General features: G+C 41.1%; 1 long non-coding RNA gene across 1 annotated transcript in view; it reads right to left on the bottom strand.

Moving 5' to 3' along the window:
* Positions 1-2,073: 2,073 nt before the first annotated feature.
* The window catches only part of LOC135364440 (uncharacterized), a 37,370-nt gene continuing 12,520 nt past the window's right edge, over positions 2,074-26,923 (bottom strand). The window contains exons 2-3 of the long non-coding RNA XR_010411550.1: positions 13,322-13,419; positions 2,074-3,407 (exon numbers count right to left, since the gene is read on the bottom strand). This is a non-coding gene — a long non-coding RNA (uncharacterized LOC135364440). The remainder of the gene's footprint in view (positions 3,408-13,321; positions 13,420-26,923) is intronic.

Below are 26,923 nucleotides of genomic sequence, written 5' to 3'. Positions count from 1 at the left end.
AAAGCCCAGGATATTTCAGCAATTACGGTCCTTTCTCTTTTTCTTCAAAGATCACGTATAGTTAGTATGCAGTATCTTCCAATAGAATAACTAATTGTTCAAAGTAGTTTCTAGGAGAACATTTTAAATCTGTAACACAATTTTGGAGGTAAAGCCCTGTCTTCTACTGTGTGAGAATTTTTTTGGCTCAGTTTCTCAAGACCGGTATCTGAGTTTTGTTTCATATGAGAAAGCTGCTCGTCCTTTGGAGAATAGGGCTTTGACTTGGACTGCGTAGCTGGCTTTAGAGAGCCTCAGTGGGAATGTCTGAGGGCCGAGACCCTGGCTTATCCCCCTCGCTGTTCTCGAAGCCATCACCGTATGGACTTGCTGTTCACACATTGCGCTAACCTATTTGCTTCTACCAGTGACAGTTCCAGCTGATGTCCTCTGTGGGACCTAGGTCCTCCTTGCAATCACACAGCCCAAGATTTGGCCAACGGCTTCCATTTTCTCGAAAGCTCCCTTTAAATCATGTCAAGTAATTTCAAAGCTGAACTCTTTTTCTTTCCTCTCTGGAAAGCTTGCCAAGTGCATTCCTGCCTATGTATTAAGGGAATTTGGGTAGTCATTTCAAGAAAGTTCAGAAGAAAAAAAGAAACATTCCAATTTCCATAGTGTTGATAAAGCATTGCAGCACATGTTAACAAGGTGTATCATTTAGGTCTTTATTTTAATCTGTGTCGCTGTTGTGTGGCAGGAAACTCTGGGCCTTTTCACACTTCTTGCTTTACAGGAAATCTCTATGGAGCCTTTACTAGGAGTCTGTTGCATGCAGTTTAAAAGGAAATGCAACTTTATGTTCTTTTTACACTCAGAAGTCTGAAAGGAACATTGTTCTTTAAGGGCGCTGCACAGAGAGCAGAACAAACTTTAATTACCTCCTTGAGGTGTCAACAATTAGGGAAACTGAGGAAGTCGCAACTTCTCAGATGAGAGAGGCTTTTCAGGTACCTGGAAGGTGTTTTAAAAGGTACCTTGTCACTTTGGTAAGTCGCAGTTTTCCAACCACTCTTTAATTACCTGTCAAAGTTAGAATGCACATGAAGAAAGCCTTGAGACAACTGAACCTGTCTGAGATAAAAAAGGAATTCATTTTCTGGCGAATGCCTCTCAAATAGGTAAAATTCAAGCTGCTTTCGGGCATTAAGTGAGGAGATGTGATTTTAGCTTTTTTTTTTTTTTCCTGTTTAGTTATTCCAGGTGACCAAGAGCAAATTACTTGAGACAGGTTGACCCTTTTTAGTGACTGTCTTTCCAAATACAGAAACCCACATCCTTCTTACTGGCTGATTTATTTTCTGGGTGTGTTCTTCTCATGTTAGAAGTGATAGCCTGCCTAAAAAGACGTGGTTCCATCACCTTCAGGCTTCTGTTGCTTCTATTTCACAACGATCCCTGCAATATATTTTCTCCTCTTCAGTTACACACCAGTATTTCCCTTTTGTGGCACTCAGCACGCTGTCTCTATATCCCGCCTTGAGATTATGGTATCTGTCTGCTGGACTCCAGGCTCCTCTCATAGACTTTCCTTTCACTGCTCGGGAGCAACTGTGCATTCTGAAACCTAATCAGAGAGAAAGCTCATCCCTCAGACGTCTTTTTGCACAACTGTTTATTGAAGAATGATGGTATGTTATAGGCTGTGGATTAGGTGCTAGAGAAAAATCCCTGCTCTCGTGGAGCTTCTGTTGAAGGGGATGGGGCATCAGCTTCTCACTGTGAAACAGAAGTTGGTCTACCTTAAATCTTCCCTAGCTTTCTCATCACAAGATGTGTACTGCTGTAGTTTGAACACATCCTACCGGAATCGAGACCAAATTCTTTTTTTTTTTTTTTTTAAAGATTTTATTTATTTATTTGAGAGAGAGAGTGAGAGAGAGAAAGAGCACAAGAGGGGGGAGCGGGAGAGGGAGAAGCAGACTCCCCGCTGAGCAGGGAGCCCGATGCGGGACTCGATCCCGGGACTCCAGGATCATGACCTGAGCCGAAGGCGGACGCTTAACCAACTGAGCCACCCAGGCGCCCCCCCCTTTTTTTTTTAAGATTTTATTTTTAAGTATCTCTACCCCCAACATGGGGCTCAAACTCACAGCTCCAAGATCAAGAGTGGCATGCTCTTCTGACTGAGCCAGCCAGGCACCCCAGACTGAATTCCTTTTTTTTTTTTTAAGATTTTATTTATTTGACAGAGAGAGCACAGGTGAGCACAAGCAGGGGGAGGGGCAAAGGGAGGAGGAGAAGCAGGCTCCCTGCTGAGCAGCGAGTGGGGCTCTATCCCAAGACCCGACCTGAGCTGAAGGCAGATGCTCAACCTACTGAGCTACCCAGGTGCCCCCCGAGACTGAATTTTTATTAAGAGAAAATTGTATTCACTGTGTTAAGGTATGTAAATCAGAGCCAAGAGCTCTTTCTGCTATAGATATCTCTGTCTGGCTTTCAAAATTATATGAGAAGAGAGAAACTGAAACACAAAATCTTTCCACAACCATTATCCATTTCTCTGCCCTGATGGCCTTTGTTTTAAATTCCAAAAAGTGAAAACAATCGAGAAACAGATCCAAAAAAAGTGAAGATTCCTGCTTTCATGGAGCTTGCATTTTGTGTGTGTGTGGTGGGGGAGGCAGAACACACAAAAAACAACTAAGTAACTAAGTAATGTGTGTCAGGTGCTGTTACTATAGTAACAGAAAGTGCTATGATCCACAGTTTGCAAAGTACTCTCATAAACAAACACCATTATGTAACAAATATTTATTGAGCAGCCCATTTTTACTAGCCATTGTGCTTACAACTGTGTACTTGTTATAATTTTATCCATATTTTAAGATTGAAATTTTGATATTTAGGGAGGTGAAGTTATTTTTCCAAGGCAATAGAGTTGACAAATTACAGAACCAGGACCCAAACTCATATTTTCAGTTTCCAAGTACAGTGTTCTTTCTGAGGCAATAGCTGTAACTTTTTAAAATCTGAGCCCTGAAACAAACATTTCTATAGAGTCGCCCTTGTTTCTTCCTTCACTTACTATTTAACTGCAAAATAAATCCATTTCTAGGGAAATGGGTTTCTACCTTCAGGGACTTCTTACCATGTCTGTTGCTGGGGTGATATTTTATTTTCAAGTAAATGAGTTTGGATGGTCTTAAAATTCATTATGACTTGCAAAAGGAATGTATGATTATGTCTTTAAAAATTTGCATTCAGGAGCACCTGGGTGGCTCAGTCAGTTAAGCCTCCGACTCTTGGTTTCAGCTCGGGTCATGATCTCAGGGTCGTGAGATGGTGCCCCATCCGGCTCTGTGCTCAATGTGGAGTCTGCTGAAGATTCTCTCCCCTTGCCCTTCCCCTCTGCTTGCGAGCTTGCTCTAAAAGAAATACATGAATAAAAATCTTTTCAAATATTTGCATTTGGGGCACCTGGGTGGCTCAGTTGGTTAAGCGTCTGCCTTCGGCTCAGGTCATGATCCCAGGGTCCTGAGATGGAGCCCCGCGTCGGGCTCCCTGCTCAGCGGGAAGCCTGCTTCTCCCTCTCCCTCTGCCTGCCACTCCCCCTGCTTGTGCTCTCGCTCTGTGTCAAATAAATAATATCTTAAAAAAATATATTCGTATTCATTAATTTTCCTTTAAATGACGTTAAAAGAAATTCATTTACCATAATATTCTTCTCCCTGTTTCATATCCTTTATTCTTCCAATTTCTTCTGGTCAAATGAATTTCAAAATTAGATACTTTGACTCTTTTATAAACTGTATTTGGAGAGTCTCTCAATCCTCAGTGAAGTCTTTGCTGGATTCTTAAAAGCCCGTGGCTCTCTGAACTCATCCTTTACGTGGGAAACAGGACAGAGTCTTGAGAATAATCTGAACTGACATCTATTTCTGATCTTTTACAACAGTTTCTCAAGGTAGGAAGTTTAAAAGAAAGTTATGTCACTTGACAGTTGTGAAAAAGTCTGCACAGAGCTACAAGTCGTAGCATTTGGAGGCCAGAAAAATCAGACTGCTTCTCCTGAATGTTGACAGATATATATATATATATATATATATATATATTTTTTTTTTAGTTGTGTTTTTTTTTAACAATCTCCCCATTCCTTTTATTCTTGCCACTGGACAGATTCTTCACCAGTAAAAAGTTTTAAACTGATTTTAAACCAGGGTGAATGCAGCAATGGGGACACGAAGAAAGCCAGGACATTACAGTGGACAGAGCACAACAATTTTTAAAACAGTTGAGCAACTTGTATGATTAATAATCTTTAAAAATATACAAAAATAAGAATATAAAGTTTAAAAAAGCTACTTGTGTTCGATGTAGAGATTATCACTGTGAATATTTTGGGATGGTCTTTCCTTTCAGTCATGTTTTCCTCCCACAAAAATATGTGATCGTATATTATGGACTTCTCTTTCTGGGTCATTTCCTTTTTCTTTGTCTGCATCATTTTCATGGCTCTTCAGTGGACTGATATATTATGATTTATCCAACTACTTGTCTGCTATTGACCATGTAAGTTAGTTCTAATTTTTCATTGTTATTAATAATGTTATAATTAACATCCTTAAAGTAAAACATTTGAGCACATCTGTGATTAGGTGCTTAAACTAGTTCACAGAAGTTAAATTGTTGGGGCAAAGGGTATATAGAATTTTAAGGTTTTTGTTAGTTTTGTCAAATTGTTCTCAAAATTCTATATTCCCACCAACAGTGTATGGTGAACTGAAACATTGGATAAGAAACTTTGAAATGTAGAAGGTACAATACATAATTTTAAATAGTACATTTCAGGGGCAGTTGGCTGGTTCAGTTGGTTGAGTGTCTGACTCTTGATTTGGGCTCAGGTCATGATCTCAAGATCGTGAGATTGAGCCCTGTATTGGGCTGTGTGCTCAGTGGGGAGTCTGATTGAGATTCTCTCTCCGTCTACTCCTCCCCCTGCTTGCACACTGTCTCTCTCTCCCTCCCTCTCTAAAATAAATAAATAAATATTAGTACATTTCAGATAATTTCAACTACTAAATCTATTCTGTTCCTTCACTTTAGGGATTTTTCTATTGCCCAACCATCCCAAAGAAAGAAAAATGGAATGCCATTACAACGGAGAAGAACTATGCCGTGTGCTGAACCAGGACTCAGGAAATTTGGCCTTTAGTCCTGACTGTTACTCATTTGATATGTATGACTCTAAGCCAGCCAGTTATCCTGCTTTAGATTCTTTATTGGTGGTTCCAAAATAGGAATTACTAGTATCTTCTTTTACTCTCAAAGTAGACCATAAAATTCCATGCTTACCCTATGTATCGAGATGTGAGCTATTTCATCTATTAAAATGGATACCTGTTGTTTTGCCTGTCCAGCCTATTTCTCTCATTTTCTGTTGTGGAACCGCTCTTTCTCATCACCATAGACTCTCCTCCAGTTTACACGCTTGCGGTTTAATCCCATCCTTGGCCCCAGTTCGGGTTTGGCCAGGCAGAAAACCACATCCTCTTGGGTTCAAAGATGGATCTACAAATGGGCATGTGACCTAAGCCAGGCTCCTGTGAACTTTCCTCCTGGATTTCTGAGGGGCTAACTGGTGTGCTGGCTCATGTTGGCCCACAAGAGACAATGTTAATTTCTTTAAGATTTTTTTTTAATTTTTTAAATTTATTTGACAGAGAGATAGCGAGAGCAGGAACACAAGCAGGGGGAGTGGGAGAGGGAGAAGCGGGCTTCCTGCCGAGCAGGGAGCCCGATGTGGGACTCGATCCCAAGACCCTGGGATCATGACCTGAGCCGAAGGCAGACGCTTAACGACTGAGCCACCCAGGCGCCCCTAGACAATGTTAATTTCTAAGAATTTTGCAAATTAGCTGTTAAACACAGTCATTATAAAAATCAGATTACATAAACTTATATTAAAATAAACGAAGTGAATACTCAAAACTCAGCTTTTTAATTATTGTACTATATTTTATTACTCTCTATGCTCTTAAAGTTATCTATGTGCATTGTATCTATAAAATAGAAATACTGTATAATGGACTACTCTCTGTCTCTTTACAGTTCCATGTTTAGTGATGTCAAGTTGGCAGGTTGAAACTGGCCAAGGTGAGAGTATTTACACTATGGAAATTGGCAAATGCCAGTGGATATCCAAAACCAGAGGTTTTTTTTTTTTTTTTTTCCTTTTCTTTTCCTGAAAAGCCAGTTTAACATTTTTTAATCAAGCCACTGGCTGAAACTATTGGGTAAGAGCCTTTTGCTTCTTACTTTGTTGCTATGCTAGTGAAATATAATCTTAAAGTAGCCAAAGGGCCATTTTAGTTATTTGGGGGAGAGCTTGACCAAGAATGATGCCAACAAAAGAAAAGTAGAGCTGAGTGATGCAGAGAGACAAGAGTCTTAATGTCTGGTGAGCTTTTGGTATTTTACTTGGATAAGAAACTAGCTCAAACCACATTAGGTTTTTATAACTTATGAATGAAAGTCTTTTGATAATACAGATTGATCTCTAAGACTCCCTTACAGTGTTAATAATACATGATTTAAAATTATATAAAAGGGGGGAATTCCTTAGCTAAATATTTAGTGCCCATAGTTATTATCTTTGAAAAGAAGTCAAATTAAAAATATTGCCAATGAACTCAGTTTGTCCTCACTCATCCAATCTTGTATGTTAGCATTGTCTTATAACTGAATTTTCAGCCATGAAATAGATGAAATAAACTGATGCTAATCATTTCAGCTAATTTTACAAAACTCCCCCTTCCTTTTAAAATGTAATACTACGTTTAAGTTGATTCGCTTTAAGAGAATTAAAAAAAAACCCCACTTTTAATTGTCCCTAGATAATGACTATTAGCTATATTTGATCATAGTACTGTCTCCAGAAACCTGGTTTGAACAGTTACTCTGCATTTTAAGAGCACTGCACTTTCGCTCTTTGAAATATTGACTTCATTTTACCAAAGTGCTGCCCACCACTATGTACCCTAAGGTACTGTTTCTTAATGAGCGAATGAGTCTGAAGTAGTACTGAGGTTTTTAGGAACCCTCTCCAATTTGACACTGCTCCAGTGTATATTTAACACTTTATTCCTGGCTCATTACAGCTATGACCCATTTCACATATTGTTGATTCAAAAGAATCAAAATCCCATTGGTGTGTTTACTTTCTGGTACTTGACTGTTGATAACTCAAGAGGTGTTAGTGGTTAATTGTGAACGTTCACAAAACCCTGAGACCAAACCTGATAATTTGCCAAGTGCTAAGATAGTTTATATTTACCACCTCCCAAAACACAGTGTTCTCTTCTTTATCTGGCTTTAAAAAGACGTTGGAGAAAGTCTTTTTTGACTTGCGTGATCATATTTAAAACTAAATGAAACAGCAAAAACCTTGACACCGTTCCTATTAGCTTTGCTAGAGTTATTTTTAGGGGTCAGATCTTTGGGGTCTGTTGTCAATAGTTGGCTGTGTCCTCTGAAGTCTACTGCCAGTTTGTCCCTTTAGTTAATGAGGTCTTATCTTGCAGCTGTAACAGAAAAATGTATTCAAATTAACATGAGTGGGTGGGAACTATGGTGCAGTGGAACAAATCAGCACCCCCCCTTTTTGGACTGAATATGCATTAATTCCCTATACCAACATATGCATTTCTCAAAATCTGTTCTGAGGAGCCTTATTAGGGAAACAGTCCAGGTCGGTGTTTTTCAATGTGCAGGTCATCTGCATCTGAGCCACCTGGAGTGTCTGTTAAAATACAGACTCCAGGGCTGTTGTGGACTCCCATTTTCTGGGAGTGGGGCTTGGCAACATAGATTTTTAACAGTTCCTTGGTGATTCATACAACCTTTGGGAATAAAGGGTCTAGTAAATTTGTGAACCACTTTCTTGAAGATTTATAAGCCAAATTAGCACATTACAGGCTCTGAGAAGTCCTGTAGTGGGGGAGACTTTTTAAACTTTTTAACTTTTTAAACACAGGATTTCCCCAATTTATTCTCCAAAACTCTTTCTTGGGGGGAACTTGTTATTTGACCAAATATTATTGGGAAAATTTACCTTAACCAATAGGATAAGAACTTCAGATTGTTGCAGATGCTTGCTAATTTGATACTAATGAGTTAATGTAGTATCTTGGTATGAGCAATAGACAGGAAGATCTGAGTGGGAATCCTGAGTTTTGTACTGTTGGCTCAGTTTACCTAGCAGTAATGTTTGCTTAGTCCCATGGTGATGGGATGAAAGAACGAGTTAATACCAACCCAGAACCATTGCCAGAAAAAGAATTTAAACAGAAAGCCCCCTTAATGTTGTGATCTTTTATGAAGAGCAACACATTGATACTTTTGGCAATGTACTCTGCCCAGACATTCTACCTCCTCACTCTATATCCCCAGGGAGGAGATCTGGTTACTATTTTACAACGGAAGATAGGAGAGAGGACCAAGGAGCTATTTCAGAAATGCCAATCAAGTTGAACAATGGGAAAAGCAGTAAATACATTTGAACAGGAAATTGGGTGGAAGTGAAATAATTCTTCACCCTGTAGCAGAAGGGGTGAAAGGCAACCCCAGTCTTCCGTCCCACCCTTCCTCCTATTAGGCACAAACAACACAGAACCCGGGAGGTGGAGTGAGTAAAGAAATGATAAGTAACAATGGACTTGGGAGACTTCAGCGGGTCCTTCTCTGAGGTGGGGCTGCCTTTTGCCTGGCTCTACAAATAGAGGGCACAAAGATGGGTCCAGAGTAAAGGAAGTAGGAATAGATTAGCTGTAGGGAGATATAAAGAGACCTTGGGGTTTCCTTTCAGATCGCCTGGGCTGGTTCCCTAGGGAAGAGAAGGAGGCAAAGTCCCGGGCTCATTCTGTCCCCTGATCGCACCGGGCATTTCGTACTCCTGTGCCTTTGCACATGCTGCCTTTGCTTCAAATGCGCTTGCCTGCTTTTTTCCAACTACATGCCCATAGGGCTTTGTTGATTCAGCTAGTTTAATCCTGTCATAGTATATTAATGGTATGCTGTTGGATTGGGAACTCTTTGAGGGCAGGCATATTTTCTTCATTATTTTTAATATCTTGCCCTGGTCTCAGCTCCAAGCATAAAACAGCTTTCCAATAAGTTTCTTCGTGGTTGCCAGGGAGGTCACACACCTCAATATGGTGCCCCTAAATAATTGTCAAGAGTCCTCAGCTAGCATTCCAGGGGTGCAGAATTTGCGAACCAGAGCCCATCTGGTAGACACTCCTCATTTTACAGATACTAAAGTGATAGTTTATATAGGAAGCAAGTGATGGCCTAGGACTCCAGCCCCCTAGCTCCCAGTCCAATGCACTTTTGACCACCCTAAGGTCGTTTGTGTAATTAAAGAAAAAAAAAAAAATCCTGCCATTACCCAGCGCTATCATGCCCCTTTCTGAATGATGGTATAAACCAGCATTTAAATTACTATTTCCATAAGTAAGAAATGCAGAGTCATTGAGCTAGAAAGTGATTTAAGGAGAATGTTTTACTTCCAAATAAAATTTGTTCCATCTCTTCTTGCACTTCTTGAATTTCTGCGTCCCATTGTGCTTCTTTCTGATTCGTGCCTTAGCTTGGAAGCTACAGTTAAAAACTGCTGGGTGAGAAGCTATTCTCCAGGTACTGTCAACTTTACTGGAAAGAGAAGGTCTCATAAATCACATAAGGGAACTGGGGCCTCTGGGATTGCTTGGTTGCCAAGCGAATTCTGATTGATTGCTTTGGAAAATATGTACCTTTTCCAGGAGCTTATCTGAAATAAAGATTCATACTTTCTCAGACTGAGCTCCCTCTCCACCAAATTTCATAGTCCAGTCATTTTAAAGGGCAGTTAAAAGAACAGCATGAGTATTAGGCGTTTAGTCAAAAACTTGGGAGGGCAGAGCACAAATGTTATTCCAAATGGAGAGAGGTCTGGAACAACAAAGCTTCCCCAACTAAACATAAAATCAGAACCAGTTTTCGGGGTATAGGGCTCATGTTGACTTTATCAAACCTACTCCTAAACAATGATGAGCACCGTAGAGGGATCGCTGAGAAAACCATGGTATCAGATGCGGTCCTTGCTTCCGCCTCAGGACGTGGTATGAACTAGGGTTTCGGAGCAACCTGGCGTTATGTCTAAGAGTGAAATTAAATGGCAGGAAAACATTTGGATCTTAATCCTTTTAGGTCCTAGAATCTCTTGAAACTCTGCAAACTGTGAACCTTCTCCCCAGAAAAATGCACATATACACACAAGCCTCCAGGCTATTTCCGGGACTTCACAGACGCCCCCCCACCATGCCTGTAGGCGTGTGGGACCCCACGTTAAATGCCCCTTATTTAGCTACTCCCCGCAAAGTTCCTGGTTTCCTGACATGGCAGCTCTGCCTAACTGGCAACTGGAGCTTCCTACCTGGTCCCACACAGGCTGCAGGTCGTGGCAAAAGGAAAGGGTTGAACATGTGTCATGAGGCTGATTCAGTTTTACTGAACACAAGTGGCCTTAATTCCGCACAGATTTCCTGAACTTTGTTGTGTGGTGAGACTGTCTGGGAGAGATTTAAAACTCTCGGCATTAATTTATACTTTCATTGATAGTATGTCTGAAAGGAGAATGCAAACTGGTAATTGGCTTGACTTGGTAATCTGGTTCGGTGGTAGGCCAGGTTCAGAACCGTCTCCTTACCCATAGTCAGGAGAACTGTCAGATGGTTACAGTTCACATGGGGAGCAGGATCAACTTGGTCCTGAGATGTACGGCTGAAGAGATTTTCTAGTCTTTGGTCATTACCATCTCGTCTGAATTCAACACTCGTGAGCTAAGGAAGACTTCATTTTGCATTAGTAACCTAGCAAACTTGATGATGCATTCTTGAAGAGACATGGGAAAGAAGGTGGATAATGACAGTCTACAACACTTTTTGTTTATCCAGAAATCAACCATCCCCAGGAGGTTGACATATAATCCCATGCTTAATCTGTCATCCATACTTTATGTAATAATAATAATAATAATGATAATCATTTACACTTATATAGGCTCTTTCATCTAGGGAATCTCAAAGCTTTACAAACACTAATTAATTCTCCTAGTGTCCCTGTGAACTAGGTGAGGCCCATTTTACAGGTGAGGCAATTGAGGCACAGAAAGGACAAGTGGCTTTCTCAAGGCTACTGGGTGGCTGATGAGAGAGCTCAGAAGCCTGGAGAGATCCGTCCTTCCAGTTGTCAAGGGGCAGCTGCATCTCGTGGGTGAGGGAATGGGAGGGACCACACGGGAAGGAAGCCCTCACTCTTCCAGGTTTTAGTTACTTGAACCCCAGCAGTGCCCAGAAATGCAGGGTGTTTCCAAAGCAAACACTTTCCCATCCATACCACACACCATGCACAGCCTGTGAAGGGTTGGTTGTTTTTGAGATCTAAGCACTAGAGATGGGGCTAAAATTGCCTGTCATATGTGTTTGGATAGGAAGAGGAATGAACTTGGGCGGAGAGTTGTCTTTTTGGTAGATGCTGGTGAGAAGCATTGGCCCGCTCTCTGCCAAATCGGAGCTACAGTGGCCTTGGACTTGTTTTATTCTGTCCCACTATGTGAGCTACCTGGTGTGCACATAAAAAGGACACAATGTTTAAAGTGGGCCCCATCTGCAATTGCCAGGGACCAAATGGAAAGTAGCTTCTCTCTATAGGCTTTTCAGGTGTAGAGAATGCTTGAAATTCCCCCCAGATGGGTGGTGCTTAAGTTCTAGGGAGCGCTTCTCAAACTTTGAGATGAATGCCAGTCATCTAGGTATTTTTTTTTTTTTTAAGATTTTATTTATGTATTTTTTTCAAGAGAGCGTGAGTGCACAGGAGCACAAAGGGAAGGGGTAGAGGGAGAAGCAGACTTCCCACTAAGCAGGGGGCCCAATGCGGAACTCGATCCCAGAACCCTGGGATCATGACCTGAGCCGAAGGCAGATGCTTTTACGACTGAGCCACCAGGCGCCCTAAGGATCTGTTAAAATGCAGATTCTAGTTAAGTCATTTTGGAGAGGGGCCCAAGATTATACTTTCAGGTGATGCCAGTGCTAATAGTCCCTATATTAGTCCTCTGAGCAGCAAGACTCTGTCCTGCACCCCACTACATGAGGCTGGGGTTACAAAAATGGGTTTGAAAAGTGATTCTGTCACTGATTAGTGAGAGATTTGGGCCACCACAACTTCCTGAGCCTGTTTCTGTATCCTTAAGTGGTTATCATTACTCTCCATCACAGGGTTGAAGATGAATAAAATAACCCAATAGAAAGAGTCTGTCACATGCTAGAACTCCACAAATGGTCATTCATTCCCCCCAGGCTCCCCAATTCATCCTGTCTGGCTCTATTCCCAAACAAATACTTCCTAGTTTTCCCTCTATGTCTGCCATAGTCACCAACTGTATTTGATCTAGCTTGCCCTCTTCATACAATTTTACCCCTATATTCTTTCTCTTCTACATGTAAAAGCCGGCATCAAATGTCATTTTCCCCCCTCATTCTCAAAAGGCTTTTCCTGAGCTAATTTCTTGTCTCATTAACGATTATAAATGGGTCTCTGCCTTCCCAGGTTCTAATTTGATCAAGGTCATCCAATGGAAGTGAGACTACAGGGTATCCACTTAGTAAACAAATTATTAAGCACCTACTATGCCAGGTCCTCGGCGTACCACTGAGAATATAATATACACTTCTTTTTTTCTCTAGTATTTCCGTTGCCTCTCTCTCACTCTCTGAGCGGCAGTGGTCTTCCTTGAATTGTTCCGTCATTCACTCATGGCTTTAGACATTTCTCTCATCTTCGGGTTTCATTTTCCTCTCTTCCCATTGCCCATACTCATCCCTTGGTTCTTTTCCCTCTGAATGCATCAAGCTGACTAAAAATTTCTCTCCTAAAAATCTTTCTAAAACTCATTTTGTGTGGATGTGTGTGTGTGAAACGGTTTTGAATTTTTTTTTAAAGCAACATTGAAAGTCATGTATAGTATATAAATAGGGAAAAAAAAGTCTGGAATAACACACACCTCCCTGTTCACACTGGAATTGGTAAGAGGAAACTTTCACTTTTTTCTTCATGTGCTTTTGGCATTTTGGGCAAGAAAAAATTACTCCCTTGCTGGTAATAGGATCAGCAAGTTCTATTCTGTGACACAGGAAGAAAAATGAGAAAAAAATCTACACCTATGGATTAATGGATAACCAAAGGAAAGATGAAGAGAAAGGAAAATGAAACTTACAATCTTCAGATCTGCCCACATTCTCACCTGCAGTTTTATGTCTCAATTTCTGGGTCTGTCTTATTCAGGTTTCAAGTCACTGGTGTGGAACTCCATCTTCCTGGGATTACACAGTGTCAGGAATGCTGTTGGCATGAACGCAATACTAATAGTAAAGCAGAAGGAGGCATTTTTTACAAGAGAGAGTACTACCCAGATGGATTTTGATAAGGTTGGTATGTACCCCGAGAGGTCATAATTAACCACATCAAAGAAGGAGTGGCTTCTTAAGCAAATGGACTTTATCTTGCCATCTGCCAAAAACGTACCAAATGCTCTTACTTTGTTGAGAAACATCTGCACTGCTGGAACCAAGTCTTCATTGCTTTAAACTGATGAACATGATTGAAGAAGTACTTTTATTACTTACACATTTGACCTCCCAGACTCACTTTGGCACCTTGCTTCTCTCATGTCCTCCTAGTGTGGACACATCATCTACAGTTTGCCTCAATGAGAACATAATGGTTCATGGCTGAATTGGGAACAGAGAGAAGTTATCTGATAGAAGCAGAGCAGGAAGAATTTAATTTTCCTAGCTCATGGTTTTCATCCTACCAACTGGTATGCTGGACTGAACAGTTGTTAGAGAATTGAGATGGTTGGCAAAAGCTGTATCAGAATTTAGGTAGGACTCAACCTGGCTCCTCATTAGAGTCCCCTGGAGAGACTTTTTTCCCCTAGAGAGCTTGATGTAATCACCCAAACTTTGGAATTAATAAAAACAACAATAAAACAACAGGTATAAACCCCCGTGACTTTTGTGGGACTAACACAGCCTTGTAAGAGATCTTTGGATCGCGCAGCTTTTAATTAGAGGTCACACGGTTCTCTAAAGGAAGACCAGACACTGTGCACCTTTGCTCTGTCCTGTGACTTCTGGTTTCAGGTATATGCAGAAAATAATCAGATATATAGTCAAATAAATTAGAATAATCCAAGAATGTGTTGAACATTTATAATTGTGTTTCAGGCAGGTACTTTTACTTTATATATATGAAACTCTATGATTGCATTTCTCTGCCAATAAGCCTTCTTTCTTAAATATTAATGAAGAACTTCACCTTGTATTTCTGCAATAATTGTTATATTATCAAACTCTTACAAAATGCAGAATAAAAATGTCCTTATCCTAGCACTGGAATTTCTACCATGGGGCAGGCGCGGTGGTGGGGGTGGGGGTGGGGAGGGGGCGGGAGGAGGATATATCATCTTTGGGTTCTTTGCCTGCCTCTGTTTTATGGAGGTGCCAGACTTGTTAGTTGCACTTCCATTGTTTTTCTTGGATTTGATAAAGGTGTTTGAGACTAATCTTGCTGCTTTGTAGGTTTCATTCTATTTCTTTGTTTCCAGTATTACTTGGGGGGTATATTTGGCTGTGCTGTTCCCCACTCCACTACCTTCCGGGGAGTCCTGAGTCTAACATTTTAAAAGGTGCAGAGATAAACCAGAAACATGCCCCATGGAGGATAACTGGATGTCAAAAGATCTGAAAACCATGCCAAGTGATGAGCATTTGAAATGGAGGGAAATGGAGGCAAACGTCCTAGAAAAATTATGGTGTGAAATTATATGCGGATAGCTTCCTTAGTACATTTTCTTCCTTAACAAAAATTTTCTTAAAGAAAATTCAGATCCTCTAAGGTTGTAATCCTTGCTCTTTGATAAGTAACTTCCTTTAGGGTAAGGACGGTATTTATCATTCATCTACGTTGCTACTCCCTCTGTCATCTTCATGATCTATAGTGGTAATTGATCAAAGCATTCTTTTCTGCTGAATCTGGAGGTGGCCGCAGAATTTTTCTCAACAGTGTTCCAGGGAGCGAATACTAATTGATTGGTGTTGGCATTAATGATGACATTTTTTGCAATCTCTATCATAATTTTTTAAAAGATTTTATTTATTTGAGAGAGAGAGGGAGAGAGAGAGGGAGAGGGAGCATGAGCAGGGGGAGGGGCAGAGGGAGAAGCAGACTCCCCACTGAGCAGGGAGCCCCTGATGCAATGCAAGGCTGGATCCTAGGCCCCCTGGATCATGACCTGAGCCAAAGGCAGACACTTAACTGAGCCACGCAGGCATCCCACAACCCCTACCTTAAAGCTCTTGCTAATTACTCCTACTAGGAAGGTAATTCTGTCCTTCAGCCACCAAAAGGGCTTCATGATCCTTTATTTGAATATCCAGGTGGTAATGGTTGAGACAAGATTGGTATATTTTATTAGGACTGTAACCAAGGTTAGGTGAATGAGAGGTGGAAACAGAGCACCATAAAATTAGTCTTGCCCATTCTTCTCAAACCCACCTTTAGCCTCTAGGATAGGTCCTTGCATAGTTCCTGGTCTTCCTCCATGAGGAAGAAAACTTTAATTCCTACTTTCTTGGAATGTTTTTAAGTATTTCCAGGACTCTGAAATGTAGATATAAGAAAATCATACCCCAAGAGAGAGTTATAAGTGAATTGCTTGACATCTCTCTTACTTAACTATGATTCATTCACGATCTCAAAATCCTAACATTCCTTTATGAGATTCAGGCATTTCAAGGTTATGGGTGCTGTCTTCAATTATTTGAAGAGAAGAAAGAAAATTCCTTTTATGGAGAAGAGGGATAGGGTTATTGTGTTTTTTTTTTTTTTCTTAAGTAGACTCCACGCCTATTGTGGAGCCCAAAGGTGGGCTTGAACTCATGACTGTGAGATTAAGATTGGAGACAAGACCAAGAATCAGATACTTAACTGACTGAGACATCCAGGCACCCCTATTGTGTATTCCTTCCAAGGGCCAACTAGACAAGTGGGTAGAAATTAGAAGGGGCAGAATTGGGTTTAGTAGGTTTTATCTTCTATTCATAAGAGTTGCCCTAACATGAATAAGCTGTTTGATGTTATAGAGTACTCCCAATCACTGGGAATATTTAGGTAAGGGCTGGATTGCCCTCTGAGAGAGAGAGTTCAATGGATTCATGGATTCCTATTTTGATGGAAGATCGAACTATATCTCCCAGAGAGAGCCTTGTTGGTAAGTTAGATAGAACTACATTAACGTGTGTGTGTGTGTATTACATTATGTGTGCTTGCATTGAGGTAGTTTATAAATCTTTTGACCTTTTCTATCCTGACACCTGCTGGCCAATGCATGACTGACCATAGGTCATGATGATACACCTACAACTTCTAACTGGAAAGGTCCTGAGTGGTAACTAAAGAGACAAGGAGATGGAAAAATATAGGTATAGCTTTATAAGTGAATATGATATAGCTGCATTAGAATATATAAATGTATACATATATAATCTAAAATTACTATAATTATAAGTGAATGCAGTCAATTGTAAAATAATTTTTTAAAAAAGATTTTAAAGTAATCTCCACACCCAATATGGGGCTGGAACTCATGCTCTTCTGACTGAGCCAGCCAGGTGCCCCAATTTTTAAAGAATTTTAAACAGAATTGTGACCTTATAAGATGGAATATTATGTAGCCAACATATGTAGCCAATATTTCTACTATAGAAAGTATATAATGTTTCCCCAAATTTCCAAGTTCCTCATACACACATTACATTAGTGATGTATTAATTTTATATTGCCGTCATAACAAATCATGACAAATTTAATGGCTTAAAAGACATTATTTATTATTTTATGGTTCTGTGGGGTAGGAGTCTAACATGAGTTTCACTGGGCTAAAATCAAGGTGTCGATAGAGCTGCTTTCCTTCCTGGACGCTCTGGGGAAGCCAATTTCCTCAACTTTTGCAGCTTGCAGAGCCCCCCTTCCTTCATCTTCAAAGGCAGCAATGTTCTATCTCTCTGACCATTCTTCTACAGTCCTATCTCCCACTGATTAGCTCTAACTGGAAAAGGTTCTCTGCTTTTAAGGATTCTCATGATTAAATTGGGTTTGACTAATCCAGGGTTATCTCTCCATCTCAAGATCCTTAACTTTAATCCCATCTGCAAAGTCCCTTTTGCCAGGTAAGGTATTCACAGATTCCAGGGATAGGGCATGGAGATCTTTTTTTTGGAGGGAGGGGCTCATTATTCTGACTACCACATGTGGTCAGGGTAACAATGCATTGAATTACTATTGAATTCATACTGTACTTTCCAATAGAAACAATGCCACATATGAGGTCATGTTCCCAGGCTAGCCATCAGCACTTCTGTGACCCATAACAGAAGGGGCTTTGCTCTTCCAGATACCACCATTTAAAAGCACCAATGGGACCACTTGATGCAAAGCCCATGAATGACAATATCTTGTTAGGAAAATGTTCTGAGTTCCTAATAGGATATTAGGGACAAATCCCTTCCCCTGTCTTCTCAACCTCTTCTTTTCCCCTTATCCTCATTCTCACCTCTCCCTTCTCCTCATATGTTTGGGAATTGTGAGTGAGGACTGTTTCTAAGCCATAGATGGTGACTCCCATGGTCTGTGATGAGGGTTCCAGCAGGGTGGGGACATGGAGGTGAGTGACAGTGGAGGAGGTAAAGGAGTATGAGAGAAGGTAGTTGTGGGACCTTCACCTTCTGGTGAAAATCTCTGGGGGATATGCTGGGAAGATTCTGGATCTCTCTCTTAGTTTTTCCAGAGGCCCAAATGAGTGGCTCAGCAACTTCTTTCTGGCTGCCTTCACTAGTCTCAACAAAGGCTTCTACCTTACTTGCTCACTGTGTAACAAAATATAGCTATTCACACAAGCCAAAGCCTTTCTGGAGTTTTCTGAGGGCTTTTGTTTCCAACAATTAGGGGACGAAAAAAAAATCCAAAAACCTTGCTCTCTTGCTCTCTTCTATTTATTTTTACCGTTATGTAGGGATCACACACAGGTGCTAACAGAAAGGATTGTGCAGAAAGGACTGCCCTCGAAGGCAGGGAACAGAGAGAGGCTCTGCTGTGGGGGCTGGCAGTGGTGGGTCTGGGGAAACAGGAGGTGTGCTTTTTCCTCCTCCAGCCCAGGCCTCCACAGTCCCAGCTGAGTGGGTCCCCATCAACAGAGCAAGTCTGTCTCCTCACAACATTCAAAAGATGGTGTGTGTATTGCTTTTTTTTTTTTTTTTTTTCTGAGGCTGCTCTGTGGTTAGGTGAGGAAGTGTCTGGAGCAGGCTATTTTTGGAGAAGTTTCCTTCTTTTGGGGTAGTTAAGAGGAACATTGCTCCTGACTGGGATCTAGGACTCGCTTCTCAATAATGATGATGATGATGACAATTATATAAGTAGCTGTCATTTTGGAGTACTTACTATATTTTAGACATTGCTAAGTGTCTACATGCATCTAGTTAAAGCCTCATCACACTATGATATAAAAAATACTTTATCATTATGTGTCAATGATTTTTTTTTTAAGATTTTATTTTTTGACAGAGAGAGAGACAGCGAGAGAGGGAACACAAGCAGAGAGTGGGAGAGGGAGAAGCAGGCTTCCTGCTGAGCAGGGAGCCCGATGCGGGACTCGATCCCAGGACCCCGGGATCATGACCTGAGCTGAAGGCAGACGCTTAACAACAGAGCCACCAAGGCGCCCCAATGATTTTTTTAAATTAATTAATTAATTTGAGAGAGAGTGAGCATGAGCGGGAGGGGCAGAGGGAAAGGGAGAGAATCTCAAGCCGACTCCATGCTGAGTGCAGAGCCGACGTGGGGCTTGATCTCATGACCCTGAGAACATGACCTGAGCCAAAACCAAGAGTTGGACACTTAACCGACTGTGCCACCCAGGCACCCCTATGCCACTGGTTTCTAAATAACACAGGAAAACATATAAAACTATTCACTAAGTTGGAACAATACATAAGCCATTCAAAAATTATTGGGAATAAGATATGCCCAATAAAGTGGAGTCAGGGAAAGGGCTTGGCTTATGGTTGTGCTGGGCTCTGGAATCACACACCAAATAAAATCTGAAGTCCTCACCTCTCCCTCTACTCCTTCCCTCTATTCTGTTTTGCTTCCCACCCTGTAGCCATTCTACTGCTCTTTCTGCCCCTTGAACACCCCAAGCTTGTAATGGCCCGAAGAGCAAGCCCCAAATTTATATTTACACCCTAAACCCCAGTACCCCAGAGGGGGACTACTTGAAGACAAAGAGGTAGTTCAGTTAAAATGAGGTCGGTCGTATGGGTGGGCACAAGCCCAATACGATTGGTGTCTTCATCAGAAGAGATTAGGACACAGACACACACACAGAGGAAAGATCATGTAAACACACAAGCAGACGAGGACCATCCACCAGCCAAGGAGAGACGCCTCCGAAAAAACAATCTTGCCAACACGTCACCTTGATCTTGGACATTTGGCCTCCAGAACTGTGAGAAGATAAATGTCTACTGTTTAAGTCACTCGGTCTGTGGTGTCTGTTACAGTAGCCTAGTGAATGAAGACAAAGGCCTCCCCTGCCCCAGGAACTCTGTGCTCTATCCTTTCTGCTTGGAGTTTTCTGCTCCCAGGTTCAGTACAAATAGCTCGTCAGAGAGGCCGTCCCCAGCAGTCTCGACTACAACCAGGGCTCCCATCCCTCACAGTCAACCTCCAGCACCGTGTTTCAGACCTCTGGGAACACCTGACGTCATTTCCTTGTCCAAGTGTTTCTCTCCCCTGATCCCTTTTCGAATGTATGCTCCGTGAAGGCAGTCCCTCATTTCTTTCCCCTGAATAATCTTTGGTAAAGGGAACAGTTCTGGTGCCCCCAAAGCCACTTGTGCAAGGCGTGGGATGCTGTGGTATCTGCTGACTTCTCACCCGTATGCCCTGCAAACGCCGGCTGCCTGCTTTATTAGCGAGAGTTAGCACGCTAACTGCAGCATCCTCACCCTGGGGCCTTTGAGTGGGCGCTCGGCATTTGCGTAGCCCTGGATTGACATGCTGTCCTTCTGGAATCAGCACTCTGTATACTGTGGTACTAGGAGTGGAGTATCACACCTTCTCTGGAGGGGAAAGATCCTCTTTGCTTGGAGTCAGAATTGAAAATAGGTTTCCCCATTGGACGCAATATGGTGCTGTGACATCTCTCGTGCACCCCATTTAACACCCCTGGGCAGCAGTAATTCAGGGATATTATTAGTCGAACCTTTTTTGCCCATTATAGTGAGGACTACATATCCATATGGACACACGTACAGTAGAATATTAGAAATGGCAGAAATTCTATTTATCATGTAACGAAACTCAATCTTGTCAATCATTTACCACTCAGGATAGCTGGTCTTACAATTTCCTATGGAAATATTTTATTTAAAGATAGATGACTTCCATAATTTGTTCCTGGCATGGGTGAACAGCAATCTGAGTTCTACCAGATGAAAGAAAGACTCAGGATAATCCATTTTATTCCTGGGAAGAAAAATGAAGCTGACTGAAAAAGGACAGACCAACTTGCTAATGTTTCAAAAAAGATCTTATTAAAAGTGAATAAAATTTCATGAAAGTTCCAATGGTGTTTAATTTAGGTAATATTAGGGGTGCCTGGTTGGCTCAGTCGTTAAGCGTCTGCCTTTGGCTCAGGTCATGATCCCAGGTTGCTGGGATCAAGCCCCATATCAGGCTCTCTGCTCAGTGGGAAGCCTGCTTCTCCCTCTTCCATTCCCCCTGCTTGTGTTCCCTCTCTCGCTGTCTCTGTCAAATAAATACAATCTTTAAAAAAAAATTTAGGTAATATTATTCCTGCCTCATGGAAACTGAGGTACTCAACTATGTGACAGATCACTTTTCCCACTTATTAGTGTCCTAGGATTTTTCAACTCCCGAAACAGGGCAGAAAATAGGAAAATTTACTTTTGTTGTTGGTTCAAAAGAAGCTGAAAAGCAAGGGACAAAATATCGACTATAGAAATGAAAGCACAAAATGACAACACAAACCAAACTCAAAATGCATCAAGGGCACCAGTTTGTTAATTAGAATTTTCCTGGGGTTATTGTTGCTTTAAAATTATGGAATGAACCATGAGCTGCTCCTCTCTACGACTCACAGCTCCAGGTTGACAACTGTCATTTCCCCTTAGCAGATCCCTAGCACTTCTTTTTGGTTTTCAGATGCTGAAGCTGTTTAGTGAGTGCTGGAGAAACAGGTCAATGCAAACACAAAGACTGATGGATGACTTACACTGTAATGGCACAAAATCAAACCCCAGTTTTGGACTTCGGTCTAATGGCAAAATTTAACATCGAGGTACTGATTAAAGTAAAACCTCCGTTTCAAGAGGTTTATTCATTTCTTTAAAAAGGCCTATTAGTAACTGAATGAGTTTACAGTTCTGAAGAACTGTATGTACGGTCTATGGTAAACAACCTGAACAGCCGTTCTAAATGAGTTCTTTATATTCAGCTTCTAGAAACTTGTAATTACATTTGAAGCAAGACATGTGATACCAGCAGATATAAAACCATTCAGCCCCAACTGCCACTTGAATTCAGTGAAGGCAGTCCGGCAAAATCCATGGAACATACAAGAAAATCACTGCAATTAATCATCTCTTAACGCTGAGCTGAAGAAAGCTTTTCCTTAAAAACAAATAGATTTAACTTTTTTCATTAGTCCTGGGCTTTTGAAATAAATTGTGATAGGGTTGCCTTTTCAGCAGCAATTGATCTTCTCAGTCTTACATTTTCTATCTTGCTTGGTCATGTTAGAAAATTATACACATAAATACTGTCATAGCATTTCAGTTTGAAAACTGGAGGTCTGAAGAGAAAGTTAAAAAAAAAAAAAGCATACTAGGATTTTCAACAACTCTGAAATCAAACGTGGCACCACTCCAAGAATTTCTCCCCATCTCGAGCTGTGGAAGCAAGAGACATAGATGCCCAAGGAAATGATTAGATATTTGAATATGAACAATCTGTGAATAGATAGACCATGTTTTCAATGCACCCTTCTTAAAAATATGGCAAATTTGAAAAAAAAAAAAAAACCCATTTCCAGACAGATTGGGAAAATTGTTAGTAAACTGTCAGATTTTGGTCAATCTGCAAAACTTTTATCCATTTTCTTATTCCCATTATTTATTATTTCAGAAAATACTTATTGGGCTTCAGTTGGTTCTATGGCTTATGGCAGTGAGTATTAGGGCCCTTAAGTATTTATTCATATTTAGAACTGTACATTCGTCTTCTAACCCTTTAGATTAGCATTAGGTTCAACCTAATTTCTCTGGGTCAATTACAATTGAAATTGATCCTCCCCTCCTAAACCGGGATCCTGGCAGGAGCTGGGGAGCCACGCAGAGGGAAGTGCGTGGGCGCAGAGGCGGCACGTGGGTGGCGTTGCTTTGCAAACCCCAGTGTGTGCTGCCCAACTGGATCATGGCCACACACATGGGCTATTCACTGTTCTTCAAACATGTACCTCATTTGCTTGTTTGCATATGCCTTCTCCTCTCTTTTCTCCAATTTCACCCTTTTGAACTTCCAACCATTCTTCTAAGACCAGCTCAAATCATTTTCCTTTCTTAAAGCTTCTTTAATTTACCTGCTTCATTCTCCTCCAGAGGCAAGCTCTTCTAAAAAAAAATTTTTTTTTTTTTTTTGTATTTTTACTTTTGGTACACATCTAGAAGTGTGTGGTAGTTTTCCCTTTGTATTTCTACTAGATCATAAATTTTTGAAAATTACATTGGTTCTTAGTTATCTAGGTAGGCCCTGGGGAATTTTGTTTGCTGTCTTTGGAACAGAGGATTCCTGATAAATATTTATTGATAGAGTTGGGAGGAAATGGGTGAAATACTGGTGATATATCTGGCACATGGATTTTATCTTTACCTTTCATTTCTCATCAGTTCCCATAAAAGGTAAAAAAAAAAAAAAAAAAAAAAAGAATGTCCATATCAAGACTACATTTACAGTCAGAGTCCTTGAATCAGAGTGGAAAAAACTGAGGCTAGAAAACTTAGCTATGTTAAATTTGTGGCACTAATTTTTCTAGTGGCAGTTTGGGAAGTCACCAACACAGACATAACGTCATTGCAAACCAGGAGGCCAAGCATAGCTGTGGGAAAGAGAGCCCGTGTTCAAAGGAAATACCCAAAATAATAGAATGGAGGGTCTAGAAAATCACCACCATGAATGCCTTTTTTGTGGTCTCATTTTCCCCAAGGTTGCTCTGGTATGAAAGTCCTCCTTTAAGGAGATAACATAAAAAGAAGTGGTGGCAAGAAAAAAAGAAAAGAAAAGAAAAAAAAAGTCCACTCTTGTAATGGGCTTGTGTGTTCTTTGGCTATTTCAATGTAATGTTTATCTAGTAAATAGCATTTCAGTGTTAAACAGTAAAGCTGTGTCTCCACTCCTGTGCCAAAAGCTGGAACCTCCTTCAGGTCTTGCCATGCTCTTACTGCTGAAAAAAGTTCTGTTTTAATGAAAAGAGATACTATGTGACTGGAGCCTGCACCAGGGATGGCTGCTTAATATTTTCATGCTTCTGGGTAGTATAAAAGTCTTCCAACAGAATCACAAGTCCCTGCATGTATGTATGTATGTATGTATGTATGTATGTATGTATGTATGTGTGTGTGTGTGTATACATAAAACATGTAATTTTAGTAAAAACTGATAGTACTTCAATAAGAATCATGCAAATAATATGTGCTTCAGATATAATTCCATGTATTACTTCCTGGATAAACTGTTTAAAAGAGGAAGTCATCTCAGATGTGTACTGGTGCATTTCTGTGACAACTGAATATTTTGATGCCAATGCTATAGGGAAAAAAAAAAGGAAGACAGACAAATGTGTGGCTATGAAGTTTAAAAAAATATGCTAATTCCAGGAGAGGAAATGAAACCTCTGTTCAATTACCTATCTTGACCTTTAGAAAATCAGCACATTTAGATAGTATCGGGAGTCATTTTTTCAAAAAAGATTTTATTTATTTGTCAGAGACAGAGAAAGAGAGAGAGCAGGGAGAGGGGCAGAGGGAGAGGGAGAAGCAGGCTCCCCGCTGAGCAAGGAGCCTGATGTGGGACTTGATCTCAGGACCCTGGGATCATGACCTGAGCTGAAGGTAGACACTTAACTGACTGAGCCACCCAGGCGTCCCTCTGAGTCATTTTTTTTTAAAGCTTTTATTTATTTGAGAGAGAGAGAAAGAGAGCACAACCAGGGTTGGGGGGCAGAGGGAGAAGCAGACTCCCCGCTGAGCAGGGAGCCCGACAGGGGCCTGATCCCAGGACCCTGGGATCATGACCTGAGCCGAAGGCAGATGCTTAACTGACTGAGCCACTCAGGCGCCCCATGAGTCATTTTTAAGAATGAATTCCAGATATGTAGTTTCTGAACCTTGCTATTCCCTGGTGGAGAGCAAGGTTTTTTGAGGAGAGTTGGACAGACTTTCAACATGGCAGAGAGAGGAGATGGCCTGCGGGGGTAGGTCAGGTGGAGACGCGCTAGAGGAATACAATGTAATACATTAGCAACTGCCTCAGCTACAGAGAGAAATATATGATATTATCTCGTTTATTTAATCTGTCTCTCTAAATTCCAAAGGAAATGTTTATATGGTTCTAAGGCAGTGTCTCTTTCTCTGACAAAGTATATGAACCAAGGAGTTTCAGGCTGGAAAATGGGAAAGAGAAACTTGGAACGGGATTCGGTTAAAGTGTTGTCATCATCAGTCTGAACTTCTGAGTAAACCCTTGCATATTCATTCGTACATTCCATTCATTAAAAAACTATTAGACACCTTCTAGGAGCATAGGAAGGACAGCTACACTGAAATAAACAGGCGCTGTCCCTGAGGAACTTAAATTGGTCAGGTTTAAATTATGGGACTGGTTATGCATCATCCACAAACCCCGCAGCTAGGGCTTAATTAATTAATTTTATGGGCAGAGAGCTGATTTCTTATTTTTGATCCTGTAACATCCAGGCTCCAGCACTCAGCAGTCTACTCTGTGTACTGTTGGCGCTGCAGCAAAATTCCACTGCAACCTGAGCATTCGTTCATATGCTTGTTGAAGAACTCCTAAATCTGTTCAGTAAATATATACCTACTGTGATCCAGACAGTTCTGGACACTAGGCTGAGTGGGCAAACTACAGGTATTTGCTCCCACTGAGATTATATTATTGCGATGGAATAAGGATGGTAGTGGGACCCCAAGTTATCAGTCCCACGGGGTACATAAGGGAAATGACTCCTTAAAGGAAAAGTCAGATGCTGTACCAGAAAAAGAGGGAAGAGTGCTAGGAAAGCAAAAGTGACAGATGTCTACTACAGTCTTCACCTGCCACTCAGGTTGACACACCTCATGTCTGTCACCTAGCAGCTGAGCACCTGATGCCATTGTTTTCCTCTCTCCTTCCTAGCTCGGCACACTCCTAGGAAATGCTCATGGTAATGTCGCTGTTGCTTTACCCCAACCCCAAGACTCCTCTTTTCCATACTCTGGCCCAGGGGCCAGTCCCTATTCCGGTGTATACTGGGCACTCAGGCAGGATGTGCAAGTGAGGAGCGGGGGTCAGGGTGTGCAGGTGAGAGCAGCAGGATGAGTGGAGATGGGGAGCAAGGGGCAGGGGGTTGTTCACTGTATGTGACAGAAGACAACTTTACAAATAGGGATAAGAAGAAAGAAATTAACTCCAGTTAGTGGCAGTAACTCCAGTGAAAAACTAAATTTTTTAGAGCAGGAAAGAATGAAGGGAAATATTTTTTATTTTTTAAAAGACTTTATTTTTTGCACGTGCACGAGAGAGTGCATGTACATGCATGGAAGGGGCAGAGGAAGAAGCAGACTCCCTACTGAACAGGGAATTGGATCCTAGGACACTGGGATCATGACCTGAGCTGAAGGCAGATGCTTAACTGACTGAGCCACCCAGGTGCCTGGGAAATATTTTTTAATGAATAAAAGGCAAAGAATAAAGTGTTATGAAGGACAGGAATGGGTAGAAAGGTCTATAGCAGTGTTTCTCAAAGGCAGGACCACAGCATCAGCATCACCTGGGCATTGGTGTCAAACTCTGCACTTGTCAGAAACTCTGAGGATAGAAGCTCCAGGTGAGTCTACGGCGCACTTTTCAGGCCTTTTGTTCTAGAAGATGGATCCTACCCAACTGGTGATCCATTTCATCTTTTAAAATAAGCTGCTGGCACTTATCTTTTAGCAATCTGCAAATGTTTCCTTTCTAGTCTCTTTCTATTCCTTCTTCCTTATTTTCTATAATTTTAATTTGTAGTCCATGAGCATTACACAAACTGTCAAGGTGTAGGTCAATGAATATGGGTAGAAACAAATAAGAAAAAGATAAAGAACAGCTCGCCATTTCTCAGTGTACATTAGCAAGGAGAAATCACTTGAATTAATCCAAGCATCAGCTTGTGATCCACAAAAATAGATCAGCTATTTATTTGAGCAGACATATAAAGGACAAAGACTGCACAGTCTTTTCTGTACACTTTAGTACAGAGACACACAAATACTGTAAAAATCAAACACTAAGGTTTTTGCATTTGAATTGAGTATTTTAAAACTATATCCATTTTTAAACAAATAATATGCTAATTTTTTAACCTGGTAAATGTGCAGAGAGACATATCAATGTGATGGAAAAAGGCAAAGTTACACGTCGGGAACAAAGAAACAAATGATAATGGACACCT

This window comes from Mirounga angustirostris, unplaced genomic scaffold, assembly GCF_029215605.1.
Source record: "Mirounga angustirostris isolate CCGP_5_RB_7025 unplaced genomic scaffold, mMirAng1.0.hap1 SCAF_5, whole genome shotgun sequence".
Lineage (NCBI taxonomy): Eukaryota > Metazoa > Chordata > Mammalia > Carnivora > Phocidae > Mirounga > Mirounga angustirostris.
This window is presented reverse-complemented; position numbering and strand designations above follow the sequence as displayed.